This window comes from Bubalus kerabau, chromosome 8, assembly GCF_029407905.1.
Source record: "Bubalus kerabau isolate K-KA32 ecotype Philippines breed swamp buffalo chromosome 8, PCC_UOA_SB_1v2, whole genome shotgun sequence".
Taxonomy (NCBI): domain Eukaryota; kingdom Metazoa; phylum Chordata; class Mammalia; order Artiodactyla; family Bovidae; genus Bubalus; species Bubalus kerabau.
In genome coordinates this window covers 28,605,161-28,628,073 of record NC_073631.1, presented here as the reverse complement: position 1 = coordinate 28,628,073, position 22,913 = coordinate 28,605,161, and the positions used below count along the sequence as shown (strand labels likewise).

The 22,913-nt window shown below is 39.7% G+C and overlaps 1 protein-coding gene across 9 annotated transcripts in view; it reads right to left on the bottom strand.

The window, feature by feature from the left end:
• Positions 1-22,913, bottom strand: part of AHR (aryl hydrocarbon receptor) — a 513,500-nt gene that overhangs the window by 140,178 nt on the left and 350,409 nt on the right. The window contains exon 10 of one of the 9 annotated variants that reach the window (XR_008717666.1): positions 18,577-18,702. The exons of the other annotated variants lie outside the window; for them this stretch is intronic. The gene's annotated coding sequence lies outside the window, so the exon portion shown is untranslated. The remainder of the gene's footprint in view (positions 1-18,576; positions 18,703-22,913) is intronic. 9 annotated transcript variants of the gene reach the window in all.

The window sequence follows — 22,913 nt, the reverse complement described above, 5'->3', positions numbered from 1 at the left end:
AATAATTATTTTGTAACTACCTCAGTTCAGCTCAGTTCAGTCACTCAGTCGTGTCCGACTCTTTGCGACCCCATGAACCACAGCACACCAGGCCTCCCTGTCCATCACCAACTCCCGGAGTTTACCCAAACCCATGTCCATTGATTCGGTGATGCCATTCAATCATCTCATTCTCTGTTATCCCCTTCTCCTCCTGCCCCCAATCCCTCCCAGCATCAGGGTCTTTTCAAATGAGTCAGCTCTTTGCATCAGGTGTCCAAAGTATTGGAGTTTCAGCTTCAACATCAGTTCTTCGAATGAACACCCAGGACTGATCTCCTTTAGGACGGACTGGTTGGATCTCCTTGCAGTCCAAAGGACTCTCAAAAGTCTTCTCCAACACCACAGTTCAAAAGCATCAATTCTTCTGTGCTCAGCTTTCTTTATAGTCCAACTCTCACATCCATACATGACCACTGGAAAAACCATAGCCTTGACTGGACGGACCTTTGTTGGCAGAGTAATGTCTCTGCTTTTTTTTTTTTTTTTTTAAATTTTATTTTATTTTTAAACTTTACATAACTGTATTAGTTTTGCCAAATATCAAAATGAATCCGCCACAGGTATACATGTGTTCCCCATCCTGAACCCTCCTCCCTCCTCCCTCCCCATTCCATCCCTCTGGGTCGTCCCAGTGCACCAGCCCCAAGCATCCAGCATCGTGCACCGAACCTGGACTGGCAACTCATTTCATACATGATATTTTACATGTTTCAATGCCATTCTCCCAAATCTTCCCACCCTCTCCCTCTCCCACAGATTCCATAAGACTGTTCTATACATCAGTGTCTCTTTTGCTGTCTCGTACACAGGGTTATTGTTACCATCTTTCTAAATTCCATATATATGCATTAGTATACTGTATTGGTGTTTTTCTTTCTGGCTTACTTCACTCTGTATAATAGGCTCCAGTTTCATCCACCTCATTAGAACTGATTCAAATGTATTCTTTTTAATGGCTGAATAATACTCCATTGTGTATATGTACCACAGCTTTCTTATCCATTCATCTGCTGATGGACATCTAGATATACTGTCTAGGTTGGTCATAATTTCCTTCCAAGAAGTAGTGTCTTTTTAATTTCATAGCTGCAATCACCATCTTTAGTGATTTTGGAGCCCAGAAAAATAAAGTCAAACACTGTTTCCCCATCTATTTGCCATGAAGTGATGGGACCAGATGCCATGATCTTCGTTTTCTGAATGTTGAGCTTTAAGCCAACTTTTTCGCTCTCCTCTTTCACTTTCATCAAGAGGCTTTTTAGTTCTTCACTTTCTGCCATAAGGGTGGTATCATCTGCATATCTGAGGTTATTAATATTTCCCAAGGCAATGTTGATTCCAGCTGTGCTTCCTCCAGCCCAGCGTTTCTCATGATGTACTCTGCATATAAGGTAAATAAGTAGGGTGACAATATACAGCTTTGAGGTACTCCTTTTCCAATTTGGAACCAGTCTGTTGTTCCATGTCCAGTTCTGTTGCTTCCTGACTTGCATACAGATTTCTCATCAGGCAGGTCAGGTGGTCTGGTATTCCCATCTCTTTCAGAATTTTCCACAGTTTATTGTGATCCACACAGCCAAAGGCTTTGGAATAGTCAATAAGGCAGAAATAGATGTTTTCTGGAACTCTCTTGCTTTTTTGATGATCCAGCAGATGTTGGCAATTTGATCTCTGGTTCCTCTGCCTTTTCTAAAACCAGCTTGAACTTCTGGAAGTTCACGGTTCATGTACTGCTGAAGCCTGGCTTGGAGAATTTTAAGCATCCCTTTGCTAGCATGTGAGATGAGTCCAATTGTGTGGTAGTTTGAGCATTCTTTGGCATTGCCTTTCTTTGGGATTGGAATGAAAACTGACCTTTTCCAGTCCTGTGGCCCCTGCTGAGTTTTCCAAATTTGCTGGCATATTGAGTGCAACACTTTCACAGCATCATCTTTCAGGATTTGAAATAGCTCAACTGGAATCCATCACCTCCCCTAGCTTTGTTTGTAGTGATGCTTTCTAAGGCCCACTTGACTTCACATTCCAGGATGTCCAGCTCTAGGTGAGTGATCACACCATCATGATTATCTGGGTCATGAAGATCTTTTTTGTATAGTTCTTCTGTGTATTCTTGCCACCTCTTCTTAATATCTTCTGCTTCTGTTAGGTCCCTACCATTTCTGTCCTTTATTGAGCCCATCTTTGCATAAAATGTTCCCTTGGTATCTCTAATTTCCTTGACGAGATCTCTAGCCTTTCTCATTCTATTGTTTTCCTCTGTTTCTTTGCATTGATCGCTGAGGAAGGCTTTCTTATCTCTCCTTGCTATTGCTTGGAACTCTGCATTTAAATGGGTATATCTTTCCTTTACTCTTTTGCTTTTTGCTTCCCTTCTTTTCACAGCTATTTGTAAGACCTCCTCAGACAGCCATTTTTGCTTTTTTGCATTTCTTTTCCATGGGGATTGTCTTGATTCCTGTCTCCTGTACAATGTCACGAACCTCCGTCCATAGTTCATCAGGCACTCTATCAGATCTAGGCCCTTAAATCTATTTCTCACTTCCACTGTATAATCATAAGGGATTTTATTTAGGTCATACCTGAATGGTCAAGTGGTTTTCTCCACTTTCTTCAATTTCAGTCTGAATTTGGCAATATGGAGTTCATGATCTGAGCCACAGTCAGCTCCCAGTCTTGTTTCGGCTGACTGTATAGAGCTTCTCCATCTTTGGCTGCAAAGAATATAATCAGTCTGATTTTGGTGTTGACCATTTGGTGATGTCCATGTGTAGAGTCTTCTCTTGTGTTGTTGGATGAGGGTGTTTGCTATGACCAGTGCGTTCTCTTGGCAGAACTCTATTAGCCTTTGCCCTGCTTCATTCTGTACTCCAAGGCCAAATTTGCCTGTTACTATTATAAAGCTTTATCATCAAAGACCATACAATGCAAAGAAAATCATTTTTTCCCAGGGGATACAAATTAGAGAACAAACTGTGTAGGTAATTGAAGAACTGAGAAGCAGAGAGGAGGTGATAAGGCAACCCAGATTTCTGAGACAGGAATAAGCCATTCTAACTTGAAGCGAGAGACACAAAAGAGAAAAGGTAATGTTCCTGAGCCCAGAGGACCAGATGACACGTTAGAAACTAGAACTAACGTGACCTGTCCTCAGGACCTGGAGCTGCAGTGTGGAAACAGCTACATTCAGAGACATCTCCTAAGATACAGAGAAAAGGGTAGAAATACTGTGGCTTCTCCCCACCCACTGGTATCCCACAGGTGACTACTATTGGCTGGTTATGGAAGCTGCCAAGGTGAAGATTATGGAGCCAATCTGAGGATAAACAGGCTCAGGACGAGCATAGAAGCAACCAAATGTTATTCACCTTATCAGTAATGAAGATTTTCAGTGTTAGGGGAAAAAAAAGAACCTTATAAAATCAAAGTTAGGTAAAATTGCTAATATTGTTAATATTGAATTCAAGCTCTAAATATACACTCACGATTTTAAAGATGCATTTATTTTCTTGTTTCATTTATTGAAATGGCCTAGATGTAATTTCCCTCTAAGATTAAAAAAAAAACAAAAACAGACCACACTTAGACTGACATTTTGGTTCCTAAGATCATTCTCTACTAAAAGGATTCAGGGCTCCTGGGAGGAAATGTTGTTTCTAGATCTGGGACAGAAGAGGTCCAGACTGAGTGTGAGACATTTTGAGTTCAAGATATGGAGAAATGGGAACACTTGTGCTCTATGGTGAGAGTGAAAACTGGAAATCGGTAGGAAGTTCCTCAAAAAACTAAAAATAGAGCTGCTGTATGACCCAACAATCACACTTCTGCATATGTCTATCTGAAGGAAACAAAATCAGTAATCAAAGAGTTATCTGCACCTACATGTTTACTGTAGAAATATTCCTAACAGCCAATACATGAGGGGTTCCCTAGTGGCTCAGATGGTAAACAATCTGCCTGTAATGTAGAAGACCTGTGTTGGGAAGATCCCCTGGAGAAGGAAATGGTAACCCACTCCAGTATTCTTGCCAAGAGATTCGCATGAACAGAGGAGCCTAGTGGGGTACAGTCCATGAGGTCACAAAGAGTTGGACATGACTCATGACTGAGTGATTAACACTTTCACTTTCATACATGGAAATAACGTAAAGGTCCATAGACAAAGGGATGGATAAAAATATGTGGAGATACACACACACACACACACACACACACACACTGGAATATTATTTAGTCATAAGAAAACAAGGAAATCCTACTATTTGCAAAAATATGGATGGACCTTGAAGTCATCCTGCTAAGAGAAGACAGAAAGACAAATACTGTATGATCTCACTTATATGGGTAGTTTTAAAAAGTTGAACTCACAGAAATGAAGAAAAGACTGGTTGTTACAAGGGGCTGGGGGGTAGGGACAACTGAGATGTTGGTGAAAGGTTGTGCACTTTCAGTTGTAAGAGGAATAAGTTGTTAAGATGCAATGTACAGCTTGATGACCATAGCTACCAATACTGTAGTGTATATACTTGATACTTGCTTAGAGAGTGAATCTCTAGTGTTCTCAACACATGCACACACACACACACACACAACTAGGTAAGGTGCTACTTGTATAGGGTCTTTACCACTGAGCCATCAGAAATGCCCAGTAAGTAACCTTACTGTAGCAATTATTTCAAAATACATATGTATATCAAATCATTATGTTGTATACCTTCAACTTACACAATGCTATTTGTCAACCGTATATCAATAAAATTAGCAAAAATAAAGCTAAATACTTAAAGATAGCCTTCAAAATTTAATGGAGTTATCTTAAAAACAGACAATAACTTGAAAGGACTCTTATTAGCAACAATATTTAATACTAAATGTTGTCAAAAAGAATAATTTTATAGTTGATTTAAAATTAACTTCATAAAAATCCTCTAAAGCACAATTAAACTAAAAAAGGGAAAGTCCAGAAAAATTCATTTGCAATCATTTGAATTAGATTTTTTTTTTAATTTTATTTTTAAACTTTACTACTCAGCCATTAAAAAGAACACATTTGAATCAGTTCTAATGAGGTGGATGAAACTGGAGCCTATTATACAGAGTGAAGTAAGCCAGAAAGAAAAACACCAATACAGTATACTAACGCATATATATGGAATTTAGAAAGATCGTAACAACAACCCTGTGTACGAGACAGCAAAAGAGACACTCATGTATAGAACAGTCTAATGGACTCTGTTGGAGAGGGAGAGGGTGGGAAGATTTGGGAGAATGGCATTGAAACATGTGTAATATCATGTATGAAACGAGTTGCCAGTCCAGGTTCAATGCACGATACTGGATGCTTGGGGCTGATGCACTGGGACGACCCAGAGGGATGGTGTCGGGAGGGAGGAGGGTGAAGGGTTCAGGATGGGGAGCACATGTATACCTGCGGCGGATTTGTTTTGATGTTTGGCAAAACTAATACAGTGTTTCAGGTTTAAAAATAAAATAAAATTTAAAAAAAAGTGAAAAAAAATTGTATTAGTTATGCCAAATATCATAATGATTAAACCAACCCTTAAGAGGTGCATTCTGTCTCCTGTGATATAATTCAACACACCAGGCACAATGCATTCTAGCCCCAAGTGGATAATTTAAATCTCATCATATTTTGGATTTAACTTCCAAATCTTAAAAACTTTCAGGGTTAGATTTAAAATATGCCAAGAAGAAGGCATGAGATAAACCCAGATAAATCCAAATCGGCTTTCTTCCATGAAAGAAATGAAACTCTAGATTGTTCTAGACTACACGAGGCTTCAAGGGCTTAACAACCATATGCAATGCATTGTCCCAGATCAGGTTCTGGTTTTGGACCAAGTGGGGACAACCTGGAGCTATCTGATTATGGCTCCATAGAAAATGAAATTTTAAATTATTGCTCATTTTCTAGGTGTAAAAATGGCTACATTCATTATGTAGGAAAATATGTTTACTTTTAGAGCTGAATCCTGAAAATAATTAGAGGCATATTGTGATGTCTATATTCCTTTCAAATAATTATGCATAATTTTTTTACAGAGATATTTAGCATGATCCTTCATTACCTGACTCCAGTTTATTTCTCTAATTTCATCTAGCCATAGGGTGAAATAATAAATATCACCTATTTCTTTACTATTATTTAAAAAATAGCTCCTGTTGAGTCTTCCAGGAAAAGTAAATTTATTTTAACATATGACAGAACTCTTGCTTCAGAGCAAGAATATTTTATAACCTGAAATTCTTGAATAGATGTCAAAATGTTTGAGAAGCGTGCATGTGTGTTTATGGAAATATACATTTTTCTTGGATGAATTTTATGTCTTTCATCAGGATGTCAGAGAGGCACATGGCATTCCTAATGGATGCCAACAGGCTTGCCAGTGTTACTTTATAACTCACTGCACTATACCCCCTAAAATAACTTAAATGCTTAACTACATTAAGGGTCTATAAAATAATCAGATCAAATTAAAATATTAAATGTGAAGCTCATAGTTTCTTTGCTGAACTTCTGGCCTCTTTACAGTATTTCCAAAACTGGTATTTCCACTTTTCCATTGCATGCTGAGGATAAAAGAAACTCTTGAGGGCTATTCCTCTGTATACATTCACATATGTCATAAATGTGTCTCGCTTTCAGACAATGAGGGGATGACAGTTGATTAAAGGATCTTGTCTTTGGAGGCTTTAGTGAAGAAGGGTCATTTAATCCTAAACCATTAGCTGGCTCATGTATCTGCCAGTAAAGCCTGAATATTTACTTGGTTTTGGATTAAAGTAAACTGCCGTGGACATGCTAAAGGCTGCACCACCAGAGGTGGTTCCTGTAGGAATAAGACTAGAGTTAGGGTGAGAAAGAAGGACATGGGCAGGGCTGGTCCTGTGGGCCCGCCACCTGAGCAGCAGCACAGCGTTCCATACTGAAAAGCACCTGGGGCCTGGTTTAATGCTTGGTGGTCAGTGCCTTGAAATTCTTAGCCAGTTTTCAACAAGGGGCCCCACATGTTATGCAGCAGGTCCTGCCTATGTGGCTTGGCCCAGGGCTTATCTCTGGAGCTGGCTGTAGCTCTGTTCAACTAGCTTCTTGCTCAGCTATTGCTACCCCCGGTTTCCTTCCTGCAGATAAGGGCTGGGGTTGGGGTGCTCCAGTTAACTGCAAAAGTACAAAAGCCATGAGCGAATCTGTACTAGGATGGGAGTGTGATAGGCGGGGAGGAAGGAAGACCTCAGTAGGGAGGAAAAAGTCCATCTAAACATTTAATTGTTACTGTCATGGCAATTTTATTCAATTTACATAACTTTCACTGACAATGCTCCGTCTTTAAATTTTTAGTAATTCCCCTTCTTCTACTGCCTCTGACATCCCTATATGAGAAGGGGCACCTCATCTGTTGATGGAAATTGTCTCAAGGATTTCCTGGACACCACAACTAACAATGGTGCTGAATGGTGCCGAATCCAGCAATTCTATTTTTCTCTCTTAAAATTCAGAAGCACTGCTTTTCAAAATACAGTTGACAATTGTGGCAACATTTCGATGAGGCAGCATTTAAATGTTTGCCTGTATCAACAGCATTACACATTTTTTTTTGGTCTCAAATTTGCAGTTGAGCAGAGAATGGCACCCCACTCCAGTACTCTTGCCTGGAAAATCCCATGGGCAGAGGAGCCTGGTAGGCTGCAGTCCATGGAGTCGCTAAGAGTCAGACACGACTGAAGCGACTTAGCAGCAGCAGCAGCAGCAGAGATGCTTAGAACTGTGCCATGCACAGCCTGCTCAAGGGAACTCAAAGGCACTCAGAAACTACGATGACCATACACGTTCACAGGCCTCTCTCCTGGGTCTAGCCTCATCATGATGAATTCCAGTGAGTTTTTCAGCAGGGGAAGTGCTCATGATAAGCAGGGTAGACTTTGTTTCTTAATTTTTTCCATGATGGACAAATAGTAGCAACAATAACAACAATATTGATGTAGTTACATATGGGAACAATACTTAAAATGATAGTGTTACCATACCCGTAATGATTAATTATTATACATGAGAGACTGATTTGAACACTTACTCTATTTTATTCAATGCTGCCTGAGAAGTACGTACTGAAATATCCATGTCCTCGGAATTCTTGCTGTAGGTACTGAATTATCCTCTATTTATAAAAGAGAAAACTGAGACAAAGTGAAATGAATTGCCAGGTAGGTACTAGGTTATGTATCTAGTAACTGACAGAGCAGGAATTTTACCTACCACACACCAGTCAATCATTGGGTCCTATACATAGATTATTCCTAGATATTTATCAGCATTTTCATCTTCATTCCATGACTATCACTCCCTGTCCCTAGGCCTTACCAGTTTTTTGCCTAAACTATTTGAAAATCCTCTTCTTTCCCCATTTGGAACCTTGTCATCTTCTAGGGCATTCTCTACTACCTTGCCAAGGTGACCTTTTCTAAAGTATGTATTTTATTATATCTTTTTAATAACTCTCCTTTGCTTCCAGATTTCTTAAAAATAAATCTAGACTCTGTGAGAGCGGGAGAGGGTGGGAAGATTTGGGAGAAGGGCATTGAAACATGTAAAATATCATGTATGAAACGAGTTGCCAGTCCAGGTTCAATGCACGATACTGGATGCTTGGGGCTGGTGCACTGGGACGACCCAGAGGGATGGAATGGGGAGGGAGGAGGGAGGAGGGTTCAGGATGGGGAACACATGTATACCTGTGGCGGATTCATTTTGATATTTGGCAAAACTAATACAATTATGTAAAGTTTAAAAATAAAATAAAATTAAAAAAAAATAATAAAAATAAATCTAGTAACTCCCATAAAAGTTATCACCTCAAACAGCCATAAGAAATCCAAGCTCTGAGTGTGATGTTTATAGTTTCCCTAGCATGGGGATTCTCTCCCCGTCACGCTGATAAATGGGATGTCCTTAAATCCCGCCGTCATCATGTCCTGCCTTCACTTGCCCACTCTTCTCGGGCTCAGCTCAGACACCACCTCCTCTGTGAAGGCTGTCCCTGAGTTAGGTGTTCCCTTATCTTTTCTCCCATATTGCTTATTGCTCTATTTTGCTTATTTTCCTATCTGTGCAGACTTCTAGAATAGATAATCTACAAGATTCATGACTGTATCTTGTTCATTATACTGTATGCCCAACATCTAAAACAATACCTGGAGTACAGAATAAGTCCAACATATTTGTGCTGAAAAAAGGCATGAATTTATGACTCCAAGGGCTGGTCACTACTTCTGATTCTTAAACTCTATTGGACTACAAGGAGATCAGACCAGTCAATCCTAAAGGAAACAACCCTGAATATTCATTGGAAGGACTGATGTTGAAGCTGAAGCTCTGAGAGTCTGATCACCTGATGAGAAGAGCCACGTCACTGGAAAAGACCCTGATGCTGGGAAAGAATGAAGGCAGGAGGAGAAGGGGGTGACACAAGATGAGACGGTTAGATGGCATCACCGACTCAATGGACATGAGTTTGCGCAAACTCTGGGAGATGGTGAAGGACCGGAAGCCTGGCGTGCTGTAGTCTATGGGGTCACAAAGAGTCAGACATGACAGAGCGACTGAACTCAACTGAAGCTCTATGGAGAGGAGAAGGGACAGGAGGAGAAGTAGAGTCAAAAAGAAGAACCTCACTGTGGTGTGCACTCACAAGGACTGTTGTCTTATTCTCTCTGGTCCTCACAATATCCTGTGAGTAAATATTATGATTCTGACATACAGGAGGGAGAAAGTTCAGAGGCATTATACTACCTGCCCATGGTCACAGAGTTGGGACTCAAATTCTGATTTATATCCCTCAAAAGCCCACATCCTTTCCACTACTACTAATGATGCCTTGACAAGTTTCACCACCAATGAACAGAAAGCATGTTTTCTAATTAAGGCTGAAACTTATTTGAAACAGTATTTTCTAAGGAATTTGTAATAAAGCTTTTTTTTGCCAGACTGTTTGAACAATGGTTGCCATAAGATGACCAGAGACGCATGGGAAATACCATAATCAAGCTGACATCTGTAGACCAGGTTAGATTAGATCAAGCCTGTAAAGGCCTTTGAAAGGCTGCTTTATAAAATGACTTATATTGCATAGTTAACAGGTAAGAGAGTTTACAGATTTTTTTCCCTAATTTGTTAGACGTGAAGGTATTTTGCATTTTTCTCCAATGATCAGTTTTTTCCTTTGTTACTTATTGTGTAGCATTGATGTAAGAATTCAACCACTTCAAAGTAAGCTCTGTATTTGGATAAGCTCTTAAGAACAGGGATCAAGTTTAAAGCAGGGGACTTTCATCTTACCTGTTATTATTACATGTTTATATTCTAGTAAGTAGATACAAAGAACAGACTATTTTACTATTTCATCAGACCAATGACTGATTCAGACCAGAATTCTGATGCCAAAAGAAAACCCACTCAATGGGCCATGGCAGACTGAGGAAGGGGCATCACTGTTTGCCCTGAGAAACATCTTAATGATCACCTGTATCTCTTGCAGGCTCTTGCTATTAACAAATTACCCAAATCCTTTAAAATATGACATACATTATTCAATTTTCTGTGTTATTCATAAAAGATGGAAAGCAGAAAGACACAAATAAAAGCATCAGAATCATGTAATCACATCACTTAGAACAAAACATCTATTATGTTTTGTGTCCTTCTGGTTTCTCTTTCCACGTATTCTTCCAAAGTATGTCTTTTCTAAAACTATCTTAATGCCCTCTCTAGGTCAGTTAATTTTGATTTGGCAATATACCATGCTTATTACCATACATTCAATATTCTTCTACAAAACCACTATTTTAATGATTTCATCATATTTCATCACATGATTTTGTCATTTATTTTACCAGTTCAGAATTTCTGAGCCTTTGCTGTCCCATCCCATGCCTGCATGCTCAGTTGTGTCTGACTCTCTGCAACCTGATGGACTGTAACCCAACAGGCTCCTCTGGTCATGGAATTCTCCAGGCAAAAACACTGCAGTGGGTTGCTATTTCCTTCTCCAGGGGATCTTTCCCACCTAGGGATTGAGCCCCCATCGCCTGCATCTTCTGCATTGGCAGGTGGGTTCTTTACCACTGAGCTACCCAGGAAGCCCCAATGAGCATTTACATTCTTTCAGTTATTTTGTATATTTAATGCTGAAAATCCCCTTGTAACATATCTTTAAGCATATCCATCAATATTTTCCTTGTATAATACCTAGTACTTTTGCATACTGCTTATTATTTCTGGTTTATATCATCTGTGCTGTTTCCTAAGTATATATTATCAGAATCAACTACACATTTGATGTAGATATGAGTATGTATACTTTAGTAGAACATCTTCTTAATATTTTAGAGATCCAGTCCCTGAAATAGTTATGATGGACTTGTACTTTGATAGTTAAGTTCTAAGGCAGTATAATTAGAACAATGCCTGGAAAATGTAGATACCCAATAAGTATTTGTTCATGTGTTAATTAGATTAAAAGAAAGTGGCAAATGACTGGAAAATTAGCTCTTTCACTATGTCATGCTTATCATAGGCTTCTTTATTAATTATTATTTTCTACATATTTTGTGAGACTCTATACTCTTGTCACTGGGCTTCCCAGGTGGCACTAGTGATAAAGAACTCACCTGCCAATGCAGGAGACATAAGAGATAAGGGTTGGTTCCCAGGGTCTGGAAGATCCCTTAGAGGAGGGCATGGCAGCCCTCTGCAGTATTCTTGCCTGGAGAATCCCATAGACAGAGGAGCTAGGTGGGCTACATTCCATGGGGTCACAAAGAGTAGGACAAGACTGAAGTGACTTAGCACGCACACTCTGTCCCCAATTCTTTGATTAGTTAACTTCTTTAAGTAGTTTAGTGGGAGGCAAATCAGCTCATACAATATGATGTGATCATGTTTATAATGGGAGTAGAAAAGATGTCATCAGGGAAACACAAGGAAAACAATAATGTACTACTACTCTAGACACGGGAAAAAACATCTAAAGTAACCAAAGGACAAACACCACCTAATATTGGACAAGAGGGGAACTTCCCTGACAGTCCAGTGGTTAAGACTCTGCTTTGCAATGCAGGGGCCATGATTCAATCTTTGGTCGGGAAATTAAGATCCCACATGCCACAAAGCCCATGTGCCACAAACACTAAACCTGCATGCCATGGAGCTCAAGTGTCACACCAGAAAGCTTGCCAACCACAACGAGGATCTGCATGCTGCAACCAAGACCCGACCAAGCCAAAGAAATATTTAAAAACATACTGGAGAGGAAGGGCACCAAATGGAATTCTCCAACAGCATTGGTGGGAGTATAAAATGGTGTAAATGTGAAGATTTCTCAGTATTTCTACTAAAGGTAAATATTTGCATACTTTTTGAATGAGCAATTCACTTAGAAATACACTCAAGAGAAATGCATACATATGTCACCAAAATGCATGCACAAGAATGTCCTCATGAGCCCTATTCTTAACAGCTAGAAGTTGGCAACAATACTAAACTCAGTGAACCACACAATAAACACATACACTGTGTATATTTCACAGTGGAACATCAGACAACAATATGAAGCAGTAAGCTACTGCTACATGCAAAAATATGGACTACTCTTAAAAATTGGAGTAATAAAATATAGTCAGATAAAATATAAATACTGTTTAACTGTGTGTGTGTGTATATATATATATATATATAGTTAAATATAAATACAATTAAATACACACAGTTAAATATTACATGGGACACAACTATATAGTCATCCCTCGGTATCTGTAGGGGATTTGTTCCAGGATATCCCCTGTCAAAACCAAAACTGAAAAATGCTCAAGTCCCTATTTAAAATGGCATAGTGTTTGCATACAACATACATATACACTCAGGTTTCCGAGGTGGCTCAGTGGTGAAGAATTCACCTGCCAATGTAGGAGACACCAGTTCAATTCCTGGGTCAGGAAGATCCCCTGGAGAAGGAAATGGGATCCCACTCCAGTATTCTTGCCTGGAGAATTACATGGACAGAGGAGCCCAGTGGGCTACAGTTCATGGGTTCGCCAAGAGTTGGACACAGCTTAGCGACTGAGCACACGTGAACACATGCACACACCCTCGTTATTTTGAATTATCTCTGGATTAGTTATAGTACATAATACAATGCAATTGCTATGTAAATAGTTGCTGGCCTGCAGAAACTTCAAATTCTGCTCTTTGGAACTTAATGGAATTTTTGAAAGTATTTTCAATCTGTGGTCGATTGAATCCATGAATGTGGAACCTGTGGATTTTGTGGACTAGCTGTGCTAAAAATACATTTATCAGAAATTATTTCCTAAAACTGGCAACCTTACTGACAAAAAAAACACTGCAACAAAGATGCAAGATATCAAAGAGTACACACCACATAATCACACCTGAACAAAATCCTAAACCAAGCAAAAACGGTTTCAAGGTATTGTGAGTCTAGTTAGTGATAATTTTGGAGACAAAGTGTGACTGGAAGGGGACACTAAGGTGATTTGGGAATAAGCAGTGTTCTATTTCTTAATCAGGGTAGGTGTTACCAGTATTTACTTTGTAAAAAATGAGCTAGCTGCACATTCAGATCTGCTTATGTTTAGAACGCATGTTATACAAAACTAGTTTTTTTTTTTTGTTTTTTTTTTTTTTTTAAAGAGTCACCATCCTATTTATGTACCACAGACTACTACCCTGGAGGTAATGTTGAGAGTGGATTATAAGGAGCTAGGCTGTTGTTAAGAGGCAGATGAACTGATATGGAATAGGGATTTGAAATGAGGCCATGTTCTAATTATAGAGAAGAAAGGGTAGAGTGTGCATTTGTTATTGAAGATGGTAATATTGGCAAGACATCTTACTCCACATTCAGGAAGAATGAAGAAATCTAGAAATACTCCCATGTATTCGGCAGAGTGTATATATATGTTAAGTGAAGTGGTCTCCCTCATTGCAGGCAGATTCTTTACCATCTGAGTCACCAGGGAAGCACCACCTATATTAGGTGAAGTGGTCAGGTTACCATTTATGGCTGGAGTGTTGGCACACTGCATGACCTAAAGGGCTATATTCAAATCTTAAATATCACAGATTCATATATTTATTATGAAAAGTTTCTGGCAAATGATAACAAAAAAAAAACTAATTTTAACAAAATCTGTATATTTGAACTTTTTTTTTTCTGAAAAATAAAAATAAAGTAGAAGAGGCATGCTCTTTTTTTTTGGTTCACATGTTTTTAATTTTATTTTGTTTTTAAACTTTACAAAATTGTATTAGTTTTGCCAAATATCAAAATGAATCCGCCACAGGTATACATGTGTTCCCCTTCCCACAATGTTCCACTTGAGCTGGTGGTAGCTCTGATGAGAGGCCTAACACCCAGAATGAGAACAGAAGAAGAGAATGCTTACATAGGTTGGTGGGAAGAAAAATGAGCAATGGGCTTAGTTTTCAACCATTATACCTGAAGTTCATGGAATATTCAGTTAGAAAGGCACAAAAGGAAGCTGAATACAGGGAGAGGAGTTGCAGAAGTCTTGTCTGGACTGGCAATGTAAATTTGTAAGTCATCAAATTATAGGAGTTAATTGTCACTAAGCAAAGATCAGCCAGCAAGAATTGGGAGTAAGAAGCCAAGAGTTTGAACAGCTCTGGCATCTAAAGAAAGAATGAGAAGCAGTGTGAAGAAGGCTAAAGATGGCACAGCCAAACAGGTATGGGATAAAAACTAGGAATGAATGGCAAAGTGAAACTCTGTGGATATGGACTGAAAAACACATTTGGTCTTGGCAAGTAGGAACCCCTTAGGGAGGGCAAATTCAGTGATGTGGCCATCTCGGAGAAATAATGTAGACTGGAGTCAATTAAGCAGGTTGAAAAAGGATTAGGAAGTAGAAATTTTTTTTTTTATCTCAAAGTTCAGTTATGATCAGAAAGATACAAACAGTGATAGGAAGAACTTTCAGAATAAATGGGGTGGTGGCTTTTGCTTGCTGGTATTGTTTTAAGCTAAGAGAAACTCCGGCATGCTCTATAGTGATGAAAGTCAATAGCTGAAGAGACTGAAATGCAAGTCTGAGGGCTGGCTCAAGATGGTAAAAAAAAAAAAAAAGAAGAAGTAATTTAGACCCAAAATATAAATGAAAACTTGGCTCTGATTATGACATGGGGCGCTTCATACTCTGAGTGGGCCTAGAGTGGATGCATTTGATAATGTGTGGTAAGAAAGAGAGAAGTGGAAGAGAATTCCACTTCTAAAGCTTCTATATAATATTGTCTGGAAGCTTATGTGCTATAAGTGAGGAAGAGAACACAAGATGGATGGCGAGTGAGTTTTTAAAAAGTAGTAAAAGTATAAAGGAATTATGCAGGTGAGAAGGAGACTAAAATGATCAAGCAAAATAAGATGTGAATTGCTGAGGGACATTCCCCAACACCTGGACTGGGAGGTCATCCGCTTTCATGAACACCAAGACCCCTAGTGGTGTCATTGTTTCCAGAAATGCTTAGCAACTCTGAAGATATGGTGAACTGTGATCCTTGGTGGGATATTCTGTGTATGGAGACATAAGCACTTCCAAGTGGGCTGAGGCATTCTCAGAGGAGTGGTTGAAATGATGTCCCTGGAGTGCAGATGAAAGCGAAGCCACTTAGAACCTGCGGGGTATGTGGGAGGGGTGGGGGGATTGTGTAGAGAGACTGGAGATCACAACATGATCAGAGGAAGCATCGTGGGAGTAGGCTGTGTGAGAGTGCAGGAGACAAAGGATGCTGTGGTCAGATTGTAAGCCTTGTCAAAGGTTTTGGAGATGGAGTTATTCCAACTAATCATATGTTCCAACAAATGGCCCTAGGAGTTACTGATGAGGTGATCTGAGACTTTCCTCCAATATCTTATATCTCTAGAGTCATGAAAAATTAGGAATGATATTTAAAATGATTCCTCTAAACTTAGAAAATATTTTCAGTGACCAAAGAAAGATTCAATAACATTCCACTGACAAACAATAATTCATCATGGGTTGTTCCATTACACTTGCTAAACTAGGAAGGTGGATAAAAACTAGTTTTGACATTCATTTCAAAGATAAGGCTCAAAATAAAATATCTGAGACTTATCCACTGGATACTTGGAAAACAATTACTAAAAAGACCATTTCATTTAAGAAAGTTCAAATATAGATGATATTTCTTAGTAGTAAACTGAAATAGGTGAAAGAATAAAAGCCTGAATGAACCTTTTCTGGGGCTGTCAGTGAAATGCGTCACCTCCATTATAACGGCTATTGAACAGTTATGACAAAAGTTGTTGAAACAGCGCCATGGAGGGCTGATGAACATTTGCATGCGCACATGGGAATCAGAGGCTGGAAGGTGGTGCTCCCTTCCAGTTTAGGAGACTGAGAAAACCTTATAGCTACTCTCACACTCCTAGGCAAGGACACTAGGGAAATCTTCCACCCACAAGGCAGAATGCCTGCCATAAAGGAACTCAAAATGAAGCAGAAATTCCAAGGGTCCCTCCACAAAGGGAGTCACGCCTTGTCCTTATTCATACACACATACTCAGCTCAAATACTCAGAGTGAAGAACTTCTTATTCAGTCATCCTGATTAATATCAACTAAACCATATGTCCCCAAACTGAGAAACTTGTTTGGGAAAATAGTTGTATAAGGGTCAACCTCACAGCTACAAATCAACATTGACACAAGCAGCTGTGAGTTCAGGATGGGAGTTATGATGGAATTTACCAACCTGGTATAAGTTCACTTAAGGTCAACAGAACATTTTTCTATAATTCGGTAAAGAATTATTTCCATGGAAGCATATCCTCAAATTCATCTTGCCTAGATTTTCTATCTACCACTGATAAATCAAAGAATCTTGAAATATTAAGAAGGGTATTTGAAAACATCTATTCCTCTTCCTCTCCTTTTCCTCTTAAGAAAGTGAAAGTTAGAAAAGTTAAACAGCTTCTTAGGGTCATGGCATGAGTTAGCAATGATTTGGTATAAGAGAAAATTTTAATGTGTAAGTATGTATTACTTTGGTGCTCATCAACATAAAGTCATTATTTGTAGCACTGTGAATAGTGGAGGATAAATAAAAAGAAACTGGCTATTTGGGCTTGAAATGTCTTGTTTTATTTGTGCCACAAACTCTCAACTGGAATGCTCACAAATTATAATGTTTTGGTTAATTGTTTGACCCAAAATATCTTTTTTTCCATTCTTCACGCTGAAAAGATTTTCTTCCAGAGGCTAGGGTATTTTCTGGCCTTCAAAAGAAGACTGTGTTGTATCTAAACAAATAATATCATGTCTGAAACTTTTTACTTTTTGTGTCCTGCCATGCCCTTTTCATGTTCTTTCTGATCTTGTTTAATGTGGCTTCTCATCCTGGGAACTCAGTGCATAGATGATGCTTGGGTACCCCCTTTCCACATGTAACTTTAAAGGCACATGAGCCTAGGCTCCATCAGTGCTCCTCCAATCCAGCTGCTGCCCATTGGATTTAGTTGTGAGCTTATTAACATGGAAATAATTAGGCAGGAGACTCCATGTGAAAAATGCATGCCCATAAAGACTTAACTTTCTGCAGTTAAGTCTAGTACTCAGCATTCAGAACACAATTTGAGACTAATCTCTCCCTCTTTATTCCAGTGAAAATGTAGAATTCGCATTGGGTGGCTTTTTAGTTATTTTAATTTTGTTTTTTTCACTTTTAAGGTATTAAATGGAGAGAAACTCAATAAAACTAATCAATGCTAAAATTCCAATATTAATTAAATTCTTCAATATTTACCCATTTCAGAATAATTTGCAATTTAGCAGGTAATTTGTGAAAGGCAAATGCTTAATTCTAAGAAAGAAATCTCTCAAATTTGAGACACCAACACAGCCAGAAGGGTTGATGTTTGAAAAAAATATTACAATCCACAGCCTAATTTTCAGGTCAGCTCTCATCTTGTTGATCCTCAGAATGATGGGTCTGAATGCTAGTTAATATCTACCAACAAATTCAGGTACTAATTTATTCCTATCCTTAGCACAGAAGAGATTTAAGTCTACTTTTAAGGAAACACATTATCTATTCTAAAATATATAACTTAGAATTGAGGAAGGTAAAGGACATAAGGGAGAGCCAAGAGTGAGAATGAAACAAAAGGCAAAATTGCCAAGTACTATGATGTCGTAAGAATCTGCCTGACAATGCAGGAGACACAGGAGACCAGTGAGCATTTGATCCCTGGGGAGGGAAGATCCTCTGGAGGAGGAAATGGCAACCCACTCCAGTATTTTGGCCTGGGAAATCCCATGGACAGAGGAGCCTGCCAGGATACAGTTCATGGGGTCACAGAGTCAGACAGGACTGAGCAATGAGTGCACACACACATGATTTCTTAATATAATTCATTAATGTATCCATTCACTCACTCACTCATTCATTCACAAAAGTAAGTACCTTCCATTGGTCTGCAGTGGTGGCTATGTAATGACAGAGTCCTGCTGCTTGCTTCCTTCCGGCGTCTATCCTAATTGGTGCCTATGCCTTCTGTTGATTTCATATTTTGAATGTTATTCCCAAGTTCTGGGTGTATAAGAGAGAGAAAACAAACATGGAACCTCCCTCACAGGATTCTAGCCTCTCAAACAGATAGACATGGACATGAACTGCAAGAGAGTATAGCAAAATCAAATATAAGGTATTACAGAAACAAAACCTTAAAAAAAAAAAAACCTACAAGAGTAAAACAATAGCAAGAGAAACTGAACAGCAGCATCAGTTGACAAGATAAGCAGACATCAATCGTGAATGGCTTTGTTACATTTACAAACAAGTTTGAACTTGATCCTTACTGGACTTTAGGGCCTTCCCTGGTGGCTCAGATGGTAAAGAATTTGCCTGCAATGCAGAAGACCTGGGTTTGAATCCTGGGTCAGGAAGATCCCCTGGAGAAGGGAATGGCAACCCACTCCACTATTTCTGCCTGGAGAATCCCACGGACAGAGGAACCTGGCAGGCGACAGCCCATAGAGTTGCAAAGAGTTGGACATGACTGACTGCTTCACTTACTGGATTTTAAGAACAGGAATAAAGTTGGTAGAGCTGCATGTTGCAGAGATATCTCTGGCTGAAGTATTGAGCATTGCCTGCTGCCCCCAGCTGGTCAGAGCCCACCAGTCAGGACTCCTCTGTACAGAGGCCAGTTCTGGAAACCGAAGGGGTTAATGCTGCGATCTTTGAAGCTAGAATGCCAGGGTTCAAATCCTGACTCAGAATGAGGAGCTGTCTTATCTGTGGGCAAGACACTTAAGCTTCTCTTTGCTTCAATTTTATAATCTGTAAAATGGGGCTGAGTCTCTACCTTATAAGTAAGTAGCTGTGAGGAACAAAACACAGAAGTAAATAATACAAGTGAAATACTCAGAACGTTGCCTAGCACATATTACTCCTCACTGGGGGCTTTACACACAGCTTTTCTCATCCTTATGACAACACTTCAAGGGATGGATGATTATCACCATCTTGCCATGTTCATAACCTCTCATGATATCTTTCACAGCAATCATTTTTAGGTCCAGTAAAACTTTTTTTTTTTTTTGGCTAATCCTCTCTCGTTGTCCCTATTCTGATTGCATTTGGTGATCAACAGTAATTTTAACATTTTGCTTTCCTTTTTTTTATCAGCATGCATTTGAAGTTTCGGTTACTATGGTGTGGTTTATGCTGACTTCCTAGACTGAGTCTCAATATGTCATCTCCTAAGAGATGGGGCCTTTCCTTCTTAAAAAAAAAAGAAGAAGAAGATGAAGTGATGTTAGCACCTCCTACGTGTCTAAAGCAAGGGAAAGAAGATAAGGTCTGTGCAGTCTGCCATGGAGCATTTCAGGCCACAAAAGTAGAAGGAAGCGCTGCTGACGCTACAAGCAGAGTGGCCTTCTCTGACCTTAAGGTTTATGCAACTTTTGCAGAAGGGAAGGAAAAAAATGACCTGGTTGAGCTAAGACTTGCCAAATTCTGGGTGATGCTGAAATAAGTATTTCAACAGACAAAATAGGAGGATATTTGTCTATGAAATTTGGAAAACATCTATGGGAAAGGGACTGGTGAAGCGCCCATGTTTTCCTGTATTTGTCCGAAGGAAAAACAGAGCTGTATGCAGATGTCACATACTTTGTAACAGGCTTTGGTGGAACCAGATGGCTTTATGTCACTGTGCTTGGACATAAAGAATGTGCCAAGATGTTATTAGGAATGTTAGGAAATTGAAAACAGTTTTTACGATCCACCTTTTCCCTGTGACAAAAAGCACAACCAGAGTCACTCAACACTTCGAGGAAAACACTTAGAACTTTGAGTTGCTGCCTGAGAGTAGACCAGACCAGCTGGTACCCTCCTTAATTTGCTCCCACTCAAGATGAGAGCAGAGTTTGGAAAGAAGTCTCTCCAAACTCTGCCTCCAACACAACACCAGAGCCTGCTCATTCTGTTTTGCTTTCTGTGGTTTCAGGTCTACTGTACCTTAAAGGTTTTCACCTCTCTAACTGCCCCATTTGATTTGAAGCTTTCTTATCTGTTTTTTCTTCTCCATCTTTGTCCTTGATATTATCTCTTGGTTCCTTTTTTGTAGAGGAGGGGAAACTAAACTCAGAATTGCACTTTCCACTCTGCTGTCCAGCTCAGGATCATGGAATTATAGCCAAATGTGGTACACTGGACAGATGGAGAATTGAAGAAAAAACCTAAACTTAATTCTGGGTGCCAGGTCATTACTGTTAGACAATCTTTAAGGCCCCTGGAAACCAAGTTCTTGGTTGCTGCATTGCAGAGGCCATGCCAGCTTCAAAATGCTCTGTCCCCAAAACCATAATAAATGTTCCCTCTGCAGTGATTATTTAGCTAACATTTTTCCATCCTGTCAGGGACAAGTTGCTTCTCCAAGAAGATTATTCAGATAGCAAACCCCCAGATATTCAGGAGACTCAGTACCACACTGTTTAGTTATCTGGTAAACGCTGAGGCTACCAAAGGGAAGGCCGTGTGCTCTGTTAAAAATTTTTGGACTCTAGAGACAGAAAAATCTGTGTTCTATTTCAAATGGCCATTCTATTCCGAATGGCCTCTGCTGAGACCATTCGGAGAAGGCAATGGCACCCTACTCCAGTACTCTTGCCTGGAAAATCCCATGGACGGAGGAGCCTGGAGGGCTGCAGTCCATGGGGTCGCTGAAGGTCGGACACGACTGAGCGACTTCACTTTCACTTTTCACTTTCATGCATTGGAGAAGGAAATGGCAACCTACTCCAGTTTTCTTGCCTGGAGAATCCCAGGGACGGGGAGCCTGGTGGGCTGCTGTCTATGGGGTCGTACAGAGTCAGACACGACTGAAGTGACGCAGCAGCTGCAGCAGCAGCTGAGACCATTAGCAAGTTATTTTAAAAATTATTATTAGAGGTTTTAATAAACATTTACTGAAGTATGATGAATATGAGGCATGAAAAGAGTAACGAAATTTCCCAAAGTGAACATCCCTATGTAATACCCAGATCAAAAAAGAAGACATAGCCAGCCCTTCAGGTCTCCACATGCCATTCCCTCCAACGTCCTCGACATTTCAGGACACTGAAATGTAACCAACATCAAACACTGCAGATTCCTTGAGCTCGTGCTTTACCTTCTTAAATCTCAGGTTCTTCACATGTAAAATTGGGAAAATAAGAGTAAAATGTAAGGTCTAAAGGAGATAATCAATAGAAAGTGCTCAGGCAGAACTGGGTATTTAGTAAGCTCTTAGATGCCTGTTCTTAGAACTTGACCGATAATTATTTTCCTACTTGTTTTAGATTGGCCCATCACTTGCCTATCTGGTGCATGGAACAGGTTCCATCCCTTTCCAAAGACCCAAAGTTACTTTCCCACAACCTTCCAGGTTTTCCACTTGGCCAAGGAAAGTAATGTGTGGCAACTTGTGGGAAAAAACACACAAAAAAGTCAACACAAACACACACATGGACAAGGGGGTCGATCTTGGAAAAGCACAGGCAGTTGTCAAAACACATTTGACTAGTGAAACAAAGAAGAAAAACAGAGTGGGAATAAGGGGTTTTTGGGGTAGGAAGTGAGGGGAGAGGGTCAGACAGTGGCTTCCAAAACCAGAGACACTAAATCCAAATAAGTAGCCATGAGAAGCATAGCCATGAAAAGGTCTGATGCTTCTGGGGCATCAGTGCAGACTTGGGACACAGGATGCTGGGGGAAGCTCAGTGTACCACCTTACTTTTAGGAATAGGGTACTTTCACCATGGAACTTCTCCTGAGAACTTAGCCCCATGCTACCTTGACAATAATATCAATCCAGAGGTGTAGATTAGCAGCTAATAGGCTCTGCCTTGACCTCTGGCCATCAAGAAATTTCTTTCATCTTGTCTTTGTATCTCTCAGACCTTGCCTGGTCTCTCTTCATTCTAGTTTACATGCCTCCTCACCAAGTCATGGTCCCCTAGCACAGAGGGAGACATTTTTTGGCCACATAGTAGTTTGCTGTGCAAAGCTCCTGACCCCTAGATTTCATAAAGTTGCCTAACAATGACTTAGAGGTGTCACTTCAACTTTTGCACAAAAATCAGTTCTTCCTGCACTTACGGTTGCCAAAAGCGGGGCAGAGGGAATGAGGAGAAGAGACAGTTAAGGAGTTTGAATTCAACATGCACAAACTTCTGTATTTAAAATGGATTACCAACAAGGACCTACTGTATAGCATAGAGAACTCTGCTCTATGTTATGTGACAGCCTAGATG